Genomic DNA, 17,166 nt, shown 5'->3' on the forward strand with positions numbered 1-17,166 from the left:
CTCCCATCCAGGTACTAACCAGGCTCAGCCCTGCTTAGCTTCAGTGGGCAACCAGTCTTGGGCTACAGGGTGATATGAATGATGATTCAATTGTTGTATCTGCTTTCCTGTAGCTCAGTGGTTAGAGCGTGGCACTAGCAATGCCAAGGTCATGGGTTCAATCCCAGGGATTGCACATACTCAGATACAAATGTATAGTATAATGCAATGTAAGTCGCTTTGGATAAAAGCGTCTGCCAAATGCATAAATGCAATAAATGCAAAAATGCAAATGTATCAGATGAATTAGGTTATTGTTAATTATTTCATCACTGTACAGTGGACTGATTCCCTTATCTCTAAATATAGTATTTATTTCACGTTATTGGAGCATCATAATGCTGCATAAAATTTTGTCCTGCTCTCACATATTTTGAATATCAACATAAAGCTTGTTTTGTAATGATCAGAGTTGATCTGAATACTTTGTTGATTGTCAACATTGTTGAGGTTTATACGTTGACTCTTGATGTCTTGATGAGTCTACATGATCCTGTCTGAAGAATTTCTGCATAATGACCTGAAAACATTCAATTTCAGTTCAATTTCATACAGTGGTGTTCTAAAGGTAGGAACACACCAAGCCTACTGATGAACTAGTGGCGACGAAAGCAGACTGCGGGGTTGACTCACGTCGGCAGTAGCTGTTTCCGCCACTAGCTAAATAATTAATTTAATAACAGTAATTGCAACTTTTTTTCTCAGGATTGTGAGTTATGAAGTCACAATTCTTCGATAAACTCGCAATTGGGTAAAATAAAGTCAGAATTCTGAGGAAAAAAAGTCGCAATTACTGTTTTTATTTTTTTATTTAGTGGTGGAAACGGGCTTCCATAGAGATCAGAGAATCGGGCCACTTCATGATAACTGAATCATCAAATCATTTTTCTTTCTCATAACTTCTGCTTTATGGGGTTAAACGGTGACTTCAAACTTTATTATTACCAATAAAACAACACTAAGGCTTCCTGGAATGAAAGTGAGGACCAGAGCTGAGGGGTTTTGACACGTTTTTACTATGAGTAAATTCTCAGGAGTCCTACGCTGAAGTGCTCGTAAAGGGCCAGTGCAGGCTTGTTTGCTGGTACACTCCACCTTATTTTGCAATGCAGAAGTTAGCTTTTTTCTTCAGAATGTGTAATGCTGTGTTCACACCAGACGCGACTTGCGCGAATAAATCGCGCTATTCGCGCGTAGTTGGACGCTTGAACATTTTGAGTTTACTCGCTTCATTCGCGCGTGACATTCGCTTCATTCGCGCGTGAAAATCCCTTCACAACAGACGCGAATTCGCGTCATGAGAGGGGCTCTCCCGCTCCTTTATGTGTCCCAGACTCTCCCACTGCTTCTGCACACTTCCTCTGAATAAACACAACTTGTCAGTGGGGAAATAATTGTAAATTACAGCGAATAAGCTCAATTGGTCGTCTTTAGTTGGCTTGTAGTCTCAATATGTATTTATATATATATGTATATACCCAGCTAACCAAAATACGTGACTGTTACGTAACTGCAACGTAATTTGGTGACCAAACTTTCGTCGTGGCGACGTAACTAGTTACGTCGTGGCAACCGGAAAAGTGAAAGGTGCCTATACGTCGCCACAACGTAACTTTGTGACGTTGCCAGTTGGTAACTGCGACGTCGTGGCAACGTTGTGTATCAATAGTTGTGTGTTGGTCATCAGTTGGTAATTCTTATATTTATTTATTTTTCTATGGGCGGACATGCAGTAGTTTAACCTAATTTATGTCCTCATTTGCCCAAACTAATGTAAAGGCTATTCCAACAGCTGTGAACGATGAATGCAGACTCGAAATGAATTCAATTCATTTATTTTGAAAAACACACAGAACATGAACAAAACTCCAAATAAAAATAATGAAATACACTCAAACTATAAATAAAAACATATAGCCTACAGCGAAACATAAAATAAAAGCATTCAAGACGTTTTGCTCTCAGTATCATTAAAAACATATGCTATGCTAACGTAACATTTTGCTAACATATATTTCAGACGATCAAGGAAATCACAGAGGTAAAAATATTAACAAAAGTACTTAAAGTAGACTGTGGGTAATGTTACTTAACCAATCTGACGCAGTTGTTGAACTTTATTGCTATAAAACTGACGAGAAACACGGAGAAACGTCGATGCTGTCCTCTCCAGCAGCTTGAATGTTTTCCCGGTTGCCATGGCAACTCTAACGGCCACCTGCACTAACGTAAACATAACAATAAAAAAAGGTTTTGCGTCTTTCCAAAGTTAACTTTATACATTTTTATAAAAGCCATTTATTCGTTGTCACCTCGGAAAAATAAATTCTTCTCTCAGAAAAATTAACTTTACACTCTTATCAACATACTGTGGGCACACGCGCACTCCATTTGTGGAGGCGCGCGCTGTATGTCACGTCACTATATATAAAAAGCAGTCATCCATACTCTGATTTGGTGAAAAGAAACATTTTTTTTTTTCTTAAGGGGACATTTCAGTCTTGTGTCTGACATTTAATTACACGTTTTATATTGCAAATTCTGGTAATAATAACATATAAAGAATGTGTAAATGATGGTAATGAAATTACGAGCACATGACGTTGCTGTTACGTTGCCAGTAAGTCATGGAATGACCATTATATTACGAATAGAGGACGTATCTGGAACGTCCTTGGTAATCTTGTAACGTTAGGAGAACGTACTGACGACGTTGTGAGATGGTAATTTGATGGTAATATTATTACGGGCATACAACGTTGTAGTTACGTTACTAGTAAGTCATGGAATTACCAATATATTACGAATAGAGGACGTATTTGGAACGTTCTTGGTAATCTTATAACGTTAGGAGAACGTACTGACGACGTTGTGAGATGGTAATCTGAAGGTAATGAAATTACTGGCATGCGACGTCGTAGTTACGTTGTCAGTTAGTAAGTCATGACATTACCAAAAAGTACGAATACATTACGTAACTGTTACGTCGTGTGTTAGCTGGGTATATAGCTCAAATTGAGTAAAGACCGTTTTTTACAACTTATCAGATTGTCCGACCTCCTCACTCACTTTCTTTCAAACACGGTCCTTTTTATTTCTGTTTCTATAAATGTATGAAGATGTACAGCGACGATGATTTTGTCCTCCATTGTTGTTTCGAATTTCTGCCTCAGCTCGCTACGTCACGTCACTACTAGAGCAAGCTCCCGATTAGTTAACGCGGCGCGGAAATTCGCCAAAGTTCAGATTTTTCAACTTGCGCGATTCGCGCGAATCGCGTCATTCGCGCGAATCGCTCAATTCGCGCCGCGTCATTCGCGCGAATCGCGTCATTCGCGCCGCTTCATTCGCGCGAATCGCGCCGCAGGATGTCAATTCGCGTCTTTGCATTGACTTAACATGTAAATCACTCGCGCTTACCGCTTCATTCGCGTCCGGTGTGAACGCACCATAAGACGTCCTGTTCATTAATATAATAGGTAGAGGAATAACAACAATGCATTGCTCTACAAACCAGTGTTTATGATTATCCCAGCTAACACACGACGTAAGAGTTACGTAATGTATTCGTACTTTTTGGTAATGTCATGACTTACTAACTGACAACGTAACTACGACGTCGCATGCCAGTAATTTCATTACCTTCAGATTACCATCTCACAACGTCGTCAGTACGTTCTCCTAACGTTATAAGATTACCCAGAACGTTCCAGATACGTCCTCTATTCGTGATATATTGGTAATTCCATGACTTACTAGTAACGTAACTACAACGTTGTATGCCCGTAATAATATTACCATCAAATTACCATATCACAACGTCGTCAGTACGTTCTCCAAACGTTACAAGATTACCAAGGACGTTCCAGATACGTCCTCTATTCGTAATATAATGGTCATTCCATGACTTACTGGCAACGTAACAGCAACGTCATGTGCTCGTAATTTCATTACCATCATTTACACATTCTTTATATGTTATTATTACCAGAATTTGCAATATAAAACGTGTAATTAAATGTCAGACACAAGACTGAAATGTCCCCTTAAGAAAAAAAATGTTTCTTTTCACCAAATCAGAGTATGGATGACTGTTTTTTATATATAGTGACGTGACATACAGCGCGCGCCTCCACAAATGTAGTGCGCGCGTGCCCACAGTATGTTGATAAGAGTGTAAAGTTAATTTTTCTGAGAGAAGAATTTATTTTTCCGAGGTGACAACGAATAAATGGCTTTTATAAAAATGTATAAAGTTAACTTTGGAAAGACGCAAAACCTTTTTTTATTGTTATGTTTACGTTAGTGCAGGTGGCCGTTAGAGTTGCCATGGCAACCGGGAAAACATTCAAGCTGCTGGAGAAGACAGCGTCGAAGTTTCTCCGTGTTTCTCGTCAGTTTTATAGCAATAAAGTTCAACAACTGCGTCAGATTGGTTAAGTAACATTACCCACAGTCTACTTTAAGTACTTTTGTTAATATTTTTACCTTTGTGATTTCCTTGATCGTCTGAAATATATGTTATGCAAAATGTTACGTTAGCATAGCATATGTTTTTAATGATACTGAGAGCAAAACGTCTTGAATGCTTTTATTTTATGTTTCGCTGTAGGCTATATGTTTTTATTTATAGTTTGAGTGTATTTCATTATTTTTATTTGGAGTTTTGTTCATGTTCTGTGTTTTTCAAAATAAATGAATTGAATTAATTTCGAGTCTGCATTCATCGTTCACAGCTGTTGGAATAGCCTTTACATTAGTTTGGGCAAATGAGGACATAAATTAGGTTAAACTACTGCATGTCCGCCCATAGAAAAATAAATAAATATAAGAATTACCAACTGATGACCAACACACAACTATTGATACACAACGTTGCCACGACGTCGCAGTTACTAACTGGCAACGTCACAAAGTTACGTTGTGGCGACGTATAGGCACCTTTCACTTTTCCGGTTGCCACGACGTAACTAGTTACGTCGCCACGACGAAAGTTTGGTCACCAAATTACGTTGCAGTTACGTAACAGTCACGTATTTTGGTTAGCTGGGATGATCATGAAATATAATAACATGATAACATTCAAATTTTACAACATAAAGCAGCATTACAGACTGTTTCTGTACAGGTAAAGTATGACAAACATTCAAGTTAAATTTTGTTAAATCGATATTATTGTAAATCTATATCGAGACACTTAAATTACTTAAAGTTATGAAAATTATAAGAAAAACAATTCGGAATAAATATGAGCACAGACCTTCTATCGGTAAAATGGAGTCTTGTCATGAAGCACTTTTCTTTCGATTTCACTTGGTTAGAAACAAAAATGTAAGTGAGTATGTATTCCTTCACCAGCTCACTGTGATTGGTCCATTCGTCACCAGACGACTGTGATTGGTTCCCCGTTCTGCTGGAATCAGGGCTGCGTTCAGCCCCGACAAAACGTTGCAAAACGTTTTTTAAACGGAAACGGTGGCGCGTTGAACACCCTGTTGTGATGACGCAAGCGTTGCAACTATGGCAACTGAGAAGGCCATTCTTTGTGTTCTTTTTGAAGAATTTTCGGAGCCTGATGATATCGATATAAATACATGTTTAATACTGCAAAGTACCCTCGATGTTACAGCCACTGCCCTTGCCGTCCAGAATAAAAGAGAACATCTCAGTCAAGTGAAGGGATTTGTGAAAACTTCTAATTATTTTGATACAACATTTGCCTTGCATCTCAGGATGAAAAGACAAACATTTCAGGTGAAGGATAATCCACTTCTTACCTCCAAGACTGTGTTATGATCTATATTATTTTATTGTTTAATAGGCTTATCATTATTGCTGATCACTGTTGTTGTGCTTTGATATTGTAATATTTACCATTATATAATCAGAGGAGTATAGAAAAGTTTATTAAAGTGTAACTTCACAATACAACACCAAAATATATATAAGTAAAGTATTTTTATGTTACATTAATACCCAGTGTGCGAGCTGTCTCTTTAATACCGCGTGGGTTATACATCTTGCCGCTGATTCGGCTGACATTTCTGACACACCTACTGACCAAACAAGAGAAAACGTATCTCATCCTGCGTTCCAATGTCCATACTATCCATCCTAAATAGTATGTGAAATTAAAATAAGTGTGTCCCAAAGCATAGTATGTTGAAAAGAGTATGCCAAAAGTCCCCGGATGGTCTACTATTTCCGGTAGATTTTCGAAGTGTGGATCCGTGCACACTATAAAGGCTAATATTGCCCACAACCCATTGCGCATTGGTCGAGGATTCAGTTCAGAACTACAAACACGAGTAAAAAGTGTTAAAAAACTACAAAACATGGCGGATACGCGCGATCGACGCTGAGAGATTTGAGTGACTAATAATCAGTTTAACCTGATAGAAAATATATATTTAATGTTATCTGTGTTATTTTTCATCTGCAAATACCAATGTGGACTTTTATAAAGATCCGAATGGCTATTAACTTTTAAATGCATCATTCTGCATTAATATGAGGAGAGTTCTCCACATGAAAGACCCGCGACTGCAGATCAACGTGCTGCATTTCTCTCCAACACGGTAGGAAATTAACTAAATGAAATGTGGAGGTGATTGACAGGCCAGTTTGCGGTGACAGGATGCGACAGAGAGCAAAGACGCGATTGTATGACGTGATAGTATGTCCCAAAGCTTGTTTACTCTTTTGCTACACACTCAAAAGTAAGTACTTTTTGTTCACAGAAAGAGTACATACTTTTAGGGCGTAGTATAAGTAGGCGAATTGGAACGCAGCATCAAACCCGTTGCACACCGTTTCCAGGAAACGTGTCGTTCAACCCGGAAACCGTAGCAAAACGTTGCGCACCGGTGTGAGCTTGAACGTGCCCCAGGTTGAGTAGTTGTTTGCATGGTAATTTTTAATCCAGCAGATGTCAGTGTGTCACAAACAAACCTCACCTGCTCACTTTCAAACTCATCATTTCGGATCATAAAGTGCTTCCATTTTACCGGTGATTTATTTTTATTTCTTAACGGAGTTAGAAACGGTGTTATTTGTCAAACGTTAATCGACAGAAACGAGCAGTGATCAGAAGCACAATCACACTCACCTGTGCGATCTCACCTGTGTCATGAGGTGAAACTCAATCCCTCAGATCAGAAACACACTACAGTCTTCACTGAGGAGCGATTTACCTGCTCTAAACGAGAGTTTACAGTGTTTCATGGTGAAATAAGTCTAAAGACCGAAAATACTCGTACAGGATCTACCTCATATTTCTGAAAGGATTTCGAGTTTCTTCCTTCAGGAGTTTCGTGTCTGTTCTTTGACAGGTTTCTCTTTCTGATCATGGATTGGGGTTCAGATCTCTGGGTAAGTTCATTACCTTTAATCAGAAATGTTCTTCAGTTTGAGCTTTCCAGGCGGTTGTCTACTTCGGTAAAGTTGGTTTTATATTCGCACATTCGGACATCCGTATTCAATAGTCTTGTTAATCACACTACATTGGACATTCAGCAGACATTCACAAGTAAATATGCCATTAAAACAATACTTGCCTATTTTGATCGACTGTGAAAGATGTTGTAAGTTGACAATCGTTGGTTGACGATCATGTCGCTGCTTAAAATTCGCAAACATTAATTTATTGCACATTTATTGGAAAGCCTGAATTTATCAGAATGTGCGAATATAAAACCAAGTTTGCGTGATGTTGAGAGGTCATATAAAGGTAACTATAACGATATAATAAAAACATTACATATTTTTGTATTCAGAAACAGTAGTCAAAGCTAAAACCGTGAATGTGAACGCTTCAGTACAAATACATTCATTTGTAATTAAAAATGTACCCTAACATTGCTGATTTTTATTTTGATAATTTATGAAGGTTCAAATAAAATTTAAAAAACAAAGTAAAATAAAATAAAGTGGTAATCGCGGAATGAATCGTGTGTACTTGACTAAACAGGAGACTGAAACTGGAAAACTGTGCAAAAATAGTGCTTTTCTAAATGTTTAAGTTACTTTGTGTATTCTTTAAGTCACGTGACCGCTTGACTGTGATTTCCTTTCACTGTTTGAGGTTTTCACAGTACAGGATAAACTGGTTTAGGATCTCAGACAAACTACTGGAATGATTTCAGGACCAAAGGGAAGTAGACCAACACATTCCTGTTAAACTACATGAGTCTAATGAAATCTTAAATAAGAACTGTGTGTCTAATGAATGCTTAACCATTTTGGGTTCAGAATCAAAATGTGCATGTTCCTGTGCAGTAGGAGGAGGTTATAATATTCATAATTAGCTATAAAAACAATAGAAGTTGAGTGAATTCATGCTTGAATACAAGTGTTTCATGTGACTGTTAAAAGGTTTACAGTGCAAATACTCTGCATGAATAAAAAAGGTTTACAGTGCAAATACAGTGCTGAAACATCAGCACTGAGAAGTGATGAATCTGTTGATGTTGAGGATGAAGTTGATGGTGTAGCTGGGAAAATAATTGAAAAAAAAAAAATCTGAAATTGCCTGTGAAGTACGTTTTACCATTTCACTGTTCTCTTCTTTCTCTTCTGGCTTCCTGAAGCATAATTCCGCTTCATGACTGCTGAGAAGGTTTTGTATTTTCCGGCAGCAGAGATCACGTGGTTGGCTGGCTGCTGTCAGCGACTACTAAGAAAGGACCCCTTGAGGGGGATCCCGATAACAGTGTCATTGCACTTTACTGCATTGACGATCAAAGGGGCGCTCACACAGTGTCGTTGCATTTTATTCTTAACCAGTCATTGTCTTGGGGCCCCAAGCAATTGCTTGGTTTGCTTGCCTTGTCGCGACGGGCCTGTGCTCACCAGCCACTGTGGCTACACTTATGGAACAAAAATATATACTGCAAAATATAATGCAATATATTACATAATACATGACCATATATGGGAAACTAGTGCTTATATGTTTCAATATACTGCAATATATGCATTGGCCACAAATGGCTATTTATTGATGCATATAAAATATTTATAAATGAAGCCAAAAATAGCATTACATACAGTTGTATCCTTTGTGTACATATATTGCACATGTTCCCATATAAATGTGAATGTATTGTACACACATATATACACATTCATAGAATGAGTTACAATCAGTGGTTACAACAGACTTCCAGTTCCCAGCATGCTCTACTTCTGATTGTTAAAGGAGAGTAAATGTTAAAATGAAGTGCAATTTCATGTGTTTTGCTCATTTGTCATGATTACTAGTGAGAGTGCCCTAATCGGCCACTAGAGGGCACTCCTACACGGACTCTTGTTTTCACCCCTTGGACTGCATTTCCCCTAACAAACTTCCTGGACTCATTATCCCGTTTCATTGCACCCAATGGTTTGTTTCTGCTTTTGTTTCTCCGCAGTGGGAGATGGAGCTGGTGGGGAGGTTAAATTTTTGGAATTTCACCAATTACCTGTATCTGCGTAAGAATGGGCAGATTCGATTACCTCCAGCACCCGCTCCAGCCCATCAGTCCGCTCCTTAGTCTGCTCCAGCCAGTGAGTCCGCTCCAGAAACCACTCCAGTCCTTGAGTTCGCTCCAGAGCCCACAGAGGAGGTGGGTACAGAGTCACCGCCTCACTCACGTAAAAGGAGGAAGAGGAGAAGGAAGGCCATCCAAGCCTTCTGCCCTGCTGCCGCTGCCCAGGCCGTCTGACCCGCTGAAGCCCTCCTGGTCAGTTCCTCCAGCACCACCCTGGCACTCAGCCAGGACTCCGACCCCACTAGGCCTACATGGTATATCAGCTGGTATGTACGGGGCAAGGGTGGATAATATGACCATAATATGATAAATTTTATAATTGTATAAGTTATTTTTGTTAGGCTATATAAAAAGAACAAAGAAGCAAATTAGCCAATTACAAATACAACAGAGCCTAAATTAAATAGCCCAAACTCTTTTTTTCAGATACAGTAGGTTTATTTAACATTTAACATCTGTTGTTTGATTAACATTAATGACATACAGATATTTAATTGGGCTGCTGAATGCATGTACGTAATATACTGACACATATCCAGTTTTTACCCACCTGTTTACATCCACTTAAGCCATAACTGACTGTATCCACGCGAGATACTCCACATGATGGACATTTTGACATCTTTGTATGCGTGTATTTGACTATTCAGGCGCAAGGAGCTCTAAACGCACACGACGCGAGAGAGCGCTTCTGTTGTGTGCCTTGTTCCAGCAGCAGTATTAACATAAAGTGACATGGCATCTGACGCAATGGCACATCCGGTGGCACTTCCGGTCTTCATTGGCATGTGTCAGTGGATAGTGGCATGTGCCACTGACATTGTCGAAGAACAACTGAAGAAAGTTGTAGTTTGTGTTCTTATTTCTCTTTCTTTCAGTGTTTGTTCACAGCAGGTGTTTGAATGATTGAAAGAATGTTTCAGGAACATTATACCTTATAAAAACTTTCCTCTAATGTCAAGAAAACTGGATGTTTTTAATGTTCTCAGAACCAACACTGAATATTTAGAGAACGTTCTTATAACCAAATTCTGTTAGCTGGGTGTGCACCGAGTTTTTTCCATCAGCTCTTTATCTTTGGAAAACACTGGTATTACATCAAATGATTCAGTAGACAAAATTGCACACATGGCTGCGTTCCACTCCACTTTTAGACATGCATTTGCAAACTTCCCTAAGCACTTCCCCAGGGGAATCCCTGCTGCCATTTTGAAGCGCATTCCACTTCGTGATATATGGACAGACCCTCGTCTCCTCGATTTTGACCGAGGGAGCAAATCTACTTCATATGTACTTCATATGAAGTCTCAGAATTCCAGGTGTTTTCAAACTGTTCCTGGAGCCAGCGTGGAGTAACTCTACTAATCAGCAGAAGAGTTCATTCAGCTGCATTCAATAAGAGAAACATCTGAAATGTGCAGGATAAGTTTGGACATGCATGCAGCTGTTAAAGCATGACGCTAACTTCCTGTCCTCTCCACATCACCTTCCTGTTTTGTGTTTCTCAGATGGTGAGAGAGTCTTCCGGCTTGTCTGTGCTTCTACAGCAGGAAACAAACTTAAGTTTTAGTATACAACGGTCACCAAAGAGGTATGATCTCATTTTCTCTTTCACTTGTGAAAAAATGTTTTTCTATTAAACAAAAGTGATTTTTAAACTGTATATACAGAACACTAAAAATATGCCGTATTAATGATTCAGTCTCAATTTCTGATATACGCTCACAGTATTTAAGTCAATGTGTTACTTGTGGAATATTAGAGTTACAGCCAGAGAATCTCAAATTATGACAAAAGGACGAATCAGGGGGAAAAAAAACAATGAAGGACAGAAAGTGAGGCTTAGAGTGAATGAGCTTCTCTCTGCTGATCACAAAACACAAGAAACTGCAGTAGCAAACAGTTGAGAAACATTGCAATAGTCCACTTAAACAGAGTTGAATGCAAAAAGAGAGGGACCCACTTTATATTAAGTGGCCTTAACTACTATGTACTTACATTTAAATTAATCATTTGATACAATGCACTTATTGTGTACATACATGTTTTTACATTGTAGTTATATTTTAAATACACCTGCATTTAATTACATCTGTAGGCCACTTAATATAAAGTGGGACCAAAAGAGGGAACTAAACTAAAAATGCATAAGACTGAACACAAGAACCCTCAAAAAAAAAAAAAAACACCATACAACAAAACAAATTAGCTCAGTTTGCCACAAAAAAAAAAAAAAAAAAATCTAAAAATCCATTCACTCGAGTTAACTTTTTGAGTTATCTTTTTGCACAGACTCAGTTAAGTTGTATTTAATTGTGCTCTTGATCCTTGAGTTTCCCAATAAAGTCTTGGCTGCTTTAACGCTTTGTTTAAAAAACATGCTTGTTGTGTTAAAAAAGTCATATGCTTGTTACTTATTAATGATATGAGCATCATGAAGTGGTTTGCTTCACTGAGCACATCTAAATCCTCATCAAGCAGCGTCAAAGTTTCACTAAGGCGCGTTTCTGTGAATAATACGCACACATTTTTTATCGGATAGGCATTTCGTCCACACAGATCCAACGTTTTCGTAAGGTGAAGCTGGTATTTTTTGAAACCGGGTCCCAGAGTGGATAAATTTGAAAATTTTATTCCCACTTCCCAGATAAAAGCATTGAAAATGCAGAAAGGGGCTGGAGCAATACATCCAAGTCTCAACAGATACAAAGATAGCCAGGGAAGGTAGTAGAACAACAAAGTCTGGCAGGATGAGAAAGAGCAGTTCAAAACAAAAGAAAAAAACAAAACAGCACTTGGAGCTTAAAAACACACAACACGGCAAGACAAGGCAAACAAGAAATGAAAGTCACGAGCGAAGCGTTAGCTCAAACTTACAACAACGGTCTGACAAAAGACTGAGGATCTAAAATAGGGGAAAGCTAATGAGGGATGAGTGGCAACAGGTCACAACTGAAGATAAGGATAACGAGTGGGAGAGGAAATCGCCACACTGACAGCAGAGCACACGGAGGGCTGTCAAAACAAAACTGATGTGCTCCGAGACAACAGGGCACGCAGACGCAGAGACAAAGACAACAAAACATGGCGAATCAGACTGAAGGCATGACAGTTACAATTGTTGTAAAAAGTCATTTATGAAACTAAAGCAAACGCTTTTCACTATAATGGTGACTTCAAAAATTTTCAATAAAAAAATAAACATTAATTAGAGCTAAACACATAGACATCAAGAATCAGCATATGAATGTTTATGTTTATTATTTAGATCCCCATTAGCTACTCCATTAAGCAGTAGCTATTCTTCCTGGGGTCTTAACAATTTTTAAATTATTAACATCAAAGCAGTGCAACAATGAGGACAAATACAGAAGTGCACACAACATCTTCTCAATCATATAACTAACACACACACACACACACACAGTTTGTTTTTGTGAATTGTGGGGTCATTCCATAGACGTAATGGTTTTTATACTGTACAAACTGTATTTTCTATCCCCCTACACTACCCCTAACCCTAAACATACCCATCACAGGAAACTGTGCACACTTACTTTCTCACAAAAACTCATTCTGTGTGATTTATAAGCCTTTTGAAAAATGCGTCTCAAATATCGAGTTTAATTGTGAGTGTAAAGTGGGGGCGGCACGACGGTGTTTTGCCTAGAGCGGCAGTTGAGCTTGCGCCGGCCCTGGTTACAGCAGCCAGAGAAAGTTAATATAAAAGAGTCAAGAGCCCAACTAAAGTAAGAACTGGTCACCATGATGGTGACTGCAAACTTCATTATTTTCAATAAAACATCAACATCCATATGTGTTAATTCTCAACAAGAACGTCTGTACATGTATGAAAGAAATAATGTCAAACTGGTTTGACACTCAGTGTGGCTGAAGTCAGATGTAGTTCTTGTGTTTCACTTCTCTTTTTTCTGGTCTTGTTTCTCTGTCCTTCAGTGATTCTGTTATCAGGTGTTCATCAGTGTCTGAATTCACTCATTCACTCTGTCAAGTGGACTATATTAGTGAACTAATGTAGGGAATAGTGAATGAGGGTGTAGGGTGTGATTTAGGACACAGTCTCTGAGTGAGCGATGTTAACTCAGTATATTCCTGTAGGCTATTTTCTCAAAAATGACAAATATTACCCAGAATGCATTGTTTTCTACAGTATATTACTGTTTTAATGGAAAATGGTATGTTACTGTCAGAATTTGATCGTAGCGTGTGCGTACGCTTAAATCCACTCCAATCCACTCATATTTATAAAAGCGGTCTTTGACGTGGTAAAGTGCTTAGTGCCACGTCAGGGACGTACTTAATATTCCATGTAAAGACAACTTAACTGAGTCAATGCAAAAAAGATAACTCAAAATGTTAAGTTGAGTGAATTTTTAGATTTTTATTTTTTACAGTGTATTTCCATAAAACTCTGAGTGAGCTTGCATTATAGTAAATAACTTCATATTCCTCTCTCCTCCTAAGGTACAGGAACATGATGGAAACATTAAATGAATTGTCCCAGCTGAGAGACTCTGGGTTCGGTCAACCCTGGCCCAGACATGGACTCAAACTCCTCTACTGGTTCGCCAATGACTGTTTTTCTTTCAAAAGAAAAAATTCCATGCTCTGTAAATGTGACCCAGCCAACGGAGAGTTTGGTTTTCACCTCTTTGAGAACAGATATGATGAATATGGGGATAAACTTCTTCCAGACATAGACTTCCCTTACTATGTGGTTGGCAATCTAAATTCACCAGGAGCTGAAGAACTTCCTGATTATGTCTAAGAAGACAATTCTCCTGACCTTCACAACAGCAACACAGACCGGATTATTGTAAGTCTCTACGATGAGGAGTGCTTTCAGAGAGTTTATGTGACTCAACACCATGACCGATCAAACTACAATCCAAACGCCACTTACCCAATCTCCAGAAGCCTTCTCATGATCATCAGGACGATGAGTTTAGAGTACTTTCTGGAGGAGATGGATTATTCATACTTACAGCTTCTCTTATCAATGGCTATGATCAATTACAGTCCTCAAACTACAGATACAGTCAGTCCAGATGTCACTGTGCTCACTCCACCATCCAGTGATTCAGATGACAGTGAGCCTCCTGAAACACAGGGCAGTGACAGCATAATCCAGTTTGATGATGACATGTCTACACAAGACCCCTCAGAGAACTTAAACAAGAAGAAGGGATTATGCAAAAGATTCTGCACCATACTTTAAAACGGACTGCACTGCTGCACTCAAATGCTCAAATTTAAAAGCAGTGATGTTGGTTGGACACAGTACAGTTTCATATTTCTCTTTCCATTGCTTACAAAGTCCGAAGAAAATAATGAACATTAGCATTTTATCATCGTCTTTCAATCACAAAGATTGATGGGAAATGAAATTCTGCTCAGAACAGCTACATGAGTGCTTTTTGTGAGCTTTTGTTTTATTTTATTTATTTATTTTTTTTGCTTTAACATGTTATATTATTCTCACCATTATTGAGATTCACAGGCTGATTCTTAATGTCTGTGTGTCTAAATAAAAGAGTTTTTCAAAGTTTTTTTTTTTTATCAGAACAACTTTTAAGAAATGCTTTGGATTATATTGAAAAAGCTGATCTTCTGCTGTAGAATCACAGTGCTGTAATCAGTAATGTAGGGGGCACTCTAAAAGAATTAGAGATGTAGGAATGAATAGGCTAATTGTTAAATAATTTAACGAGTGATGTAATGTATCATTACTGCTTATCTAAAACATGGAAATTCAGTATGCCATTGGGCTGGGTGATATGGACAAAAAAAATCATATCTCTTTTTTTGGACTGAATTTACATTACATTTATGCATTTGGCAGACGCTTTTATCCAAAGTGACTTGCATTGCATTATACTATACATTTGTATTTGAGTATGTGCAATCCCTGGGATCGATCCCATGACCTTGGCATTGTTAGTGCCATGCTCTAACCACTGAGCTACAGGAAAGACTGAATGGCAATGTATAATCTTGGTATTTTGTACATTTTTCTATTTGAACTAAAAAAATAAATAAAATCTGTATTTAATTAAAAAAAAATGTTATTTCACATCCTGTCCAATATTTTCCTACAAACAATGTTCATATTGAAGGCTATGAAAACAAACATTAATTTAACTAGGCTATATTATGTGCAAAAAGGGGGGTCAAATTACATTCGGCCTACATTCTAACATTGTAACACTACAATCTAAAGACAAAATGTTTTTTAAAGCAGAAGTTAAATTCACTAAACTAAATATGAAAATAAATAAAAACACAAACTAATTTTTAACTAAAAACAACAGACTAATTATTTGGGTATTTTGATTACCCTACAATATTAGTCACTTTACAGTTACTGCTATCATAAAAATACACTTAGTTGTAGGTTTGAAATTCTACATGTGGCACATTTATGTTTGCAAACAAAAACAAATACTCAACAACAAATATTTTAGCTACATGTATATTTTGTCAGAAGTATTGCGCTCCGTCTGTTTGGCATGCACTCCTGTCTCCTGGACAGCAAAATGGAAATATTTTCTCGACTTTATAACATTTACAGGTGGAGAAAATCTGTGAAATATAAATTATGCACTGAGGAAATTATTGGATGTCACTTTAGCTTAAAGATTATAAATAGAGATGTTCCCAACAATCGCTGCACAACTTAACCTTTAAATAACATTCTACTAACATTAAGGAAATGTTACAAATCAGCGTTCCTACAATGTTGAATTATAGATCAAAATTAAGTTGAAAGAACGTTTGAGGAACATTATACCTTATAAAAACGTTCCTGTAACGTCAAGAAAACTGGACATTTTTCACGTTCCCAGAACCAACACTGAATATTTAGAGAACGTTCTTATAACAAAATTCTGTTAGCTGGAACTGTCTAAATAAGTTTACATCTTATGTATATTACAGATAAATGAGGAATGTTTAGCACTGCAAATATGTGTTAAACTTAACAAATATTAACATTTTATAAACTTTTGTATTGTTTAACTTGTTATTGATTAATAAAAGCTAATAAAGTAAACACAGACCCAGTAGCTAGGGTGGCACTCTAAACCCTGTTCACACCAAGAACAAAAATTATAAAGATAACTATAGTTATCTTTATAATTATAGTTATATAATTATAATTATCTTTATAACTATAGTTTGAACACACACAACAACAAAAATCATATTACAAATCAGTTCAATTTCAAATACAGATAAAAATTTAATATATCATGTACATTTTTCATCATAGTTCAGTTGAGAAACATGGAAAATTGATTAGAAAAACAATTATGTTTAAAGAAATTCTGCAGCATCAATCTTTGATTTTGTTTTTTACTAACAAAACTTAAAACAATTATTTAAAGTAAATTATCTACTAACTCACTTTGTATGATGATAATTGTAGATATTTCTTTTTCTGTAAACTGTCATCTTGAGCAGAAGCTCCTTCCACTTCTGAATCTCCATAAAGGACTTTGGGAATCAAGAATTTTCATCTGAATTTCATTAAACCACACCCACTTTTTTGGAAAAGCCACAATTACATCACATGATC

General features: G+C 37.4%; 1 pseudogene; it reads left to right on the plus strand.

Annotated features, from left to right (window-relative positions):
- The first annotated feature begins 6,577 nt into the window (after positions 1-6,577).
- LOC137031938 (uncharacterized) lies at positions 6,578-15,731 on the plus strand (annotated as a pseudogene).
- The last annotated feature ends 1,435 nt before the right edge of the window (positions 15,732-17,166 follow it).

This window comes from Chanodichthys erythropterus, chromosome 12, assembly GCF_024489055.1.
Source record: "Chanodichthys erythropterus isolate Z2021 chromosome 12, ASM2448905v1, whole genome shotgun sequence".
Taxonomy (NCBI): Eukaryota; Metazoa; Chordata; class Actinopteri; order Cypriniformes; family Xenocyprididae; genus Chanodichthys; species Chanodichthys erythropterus.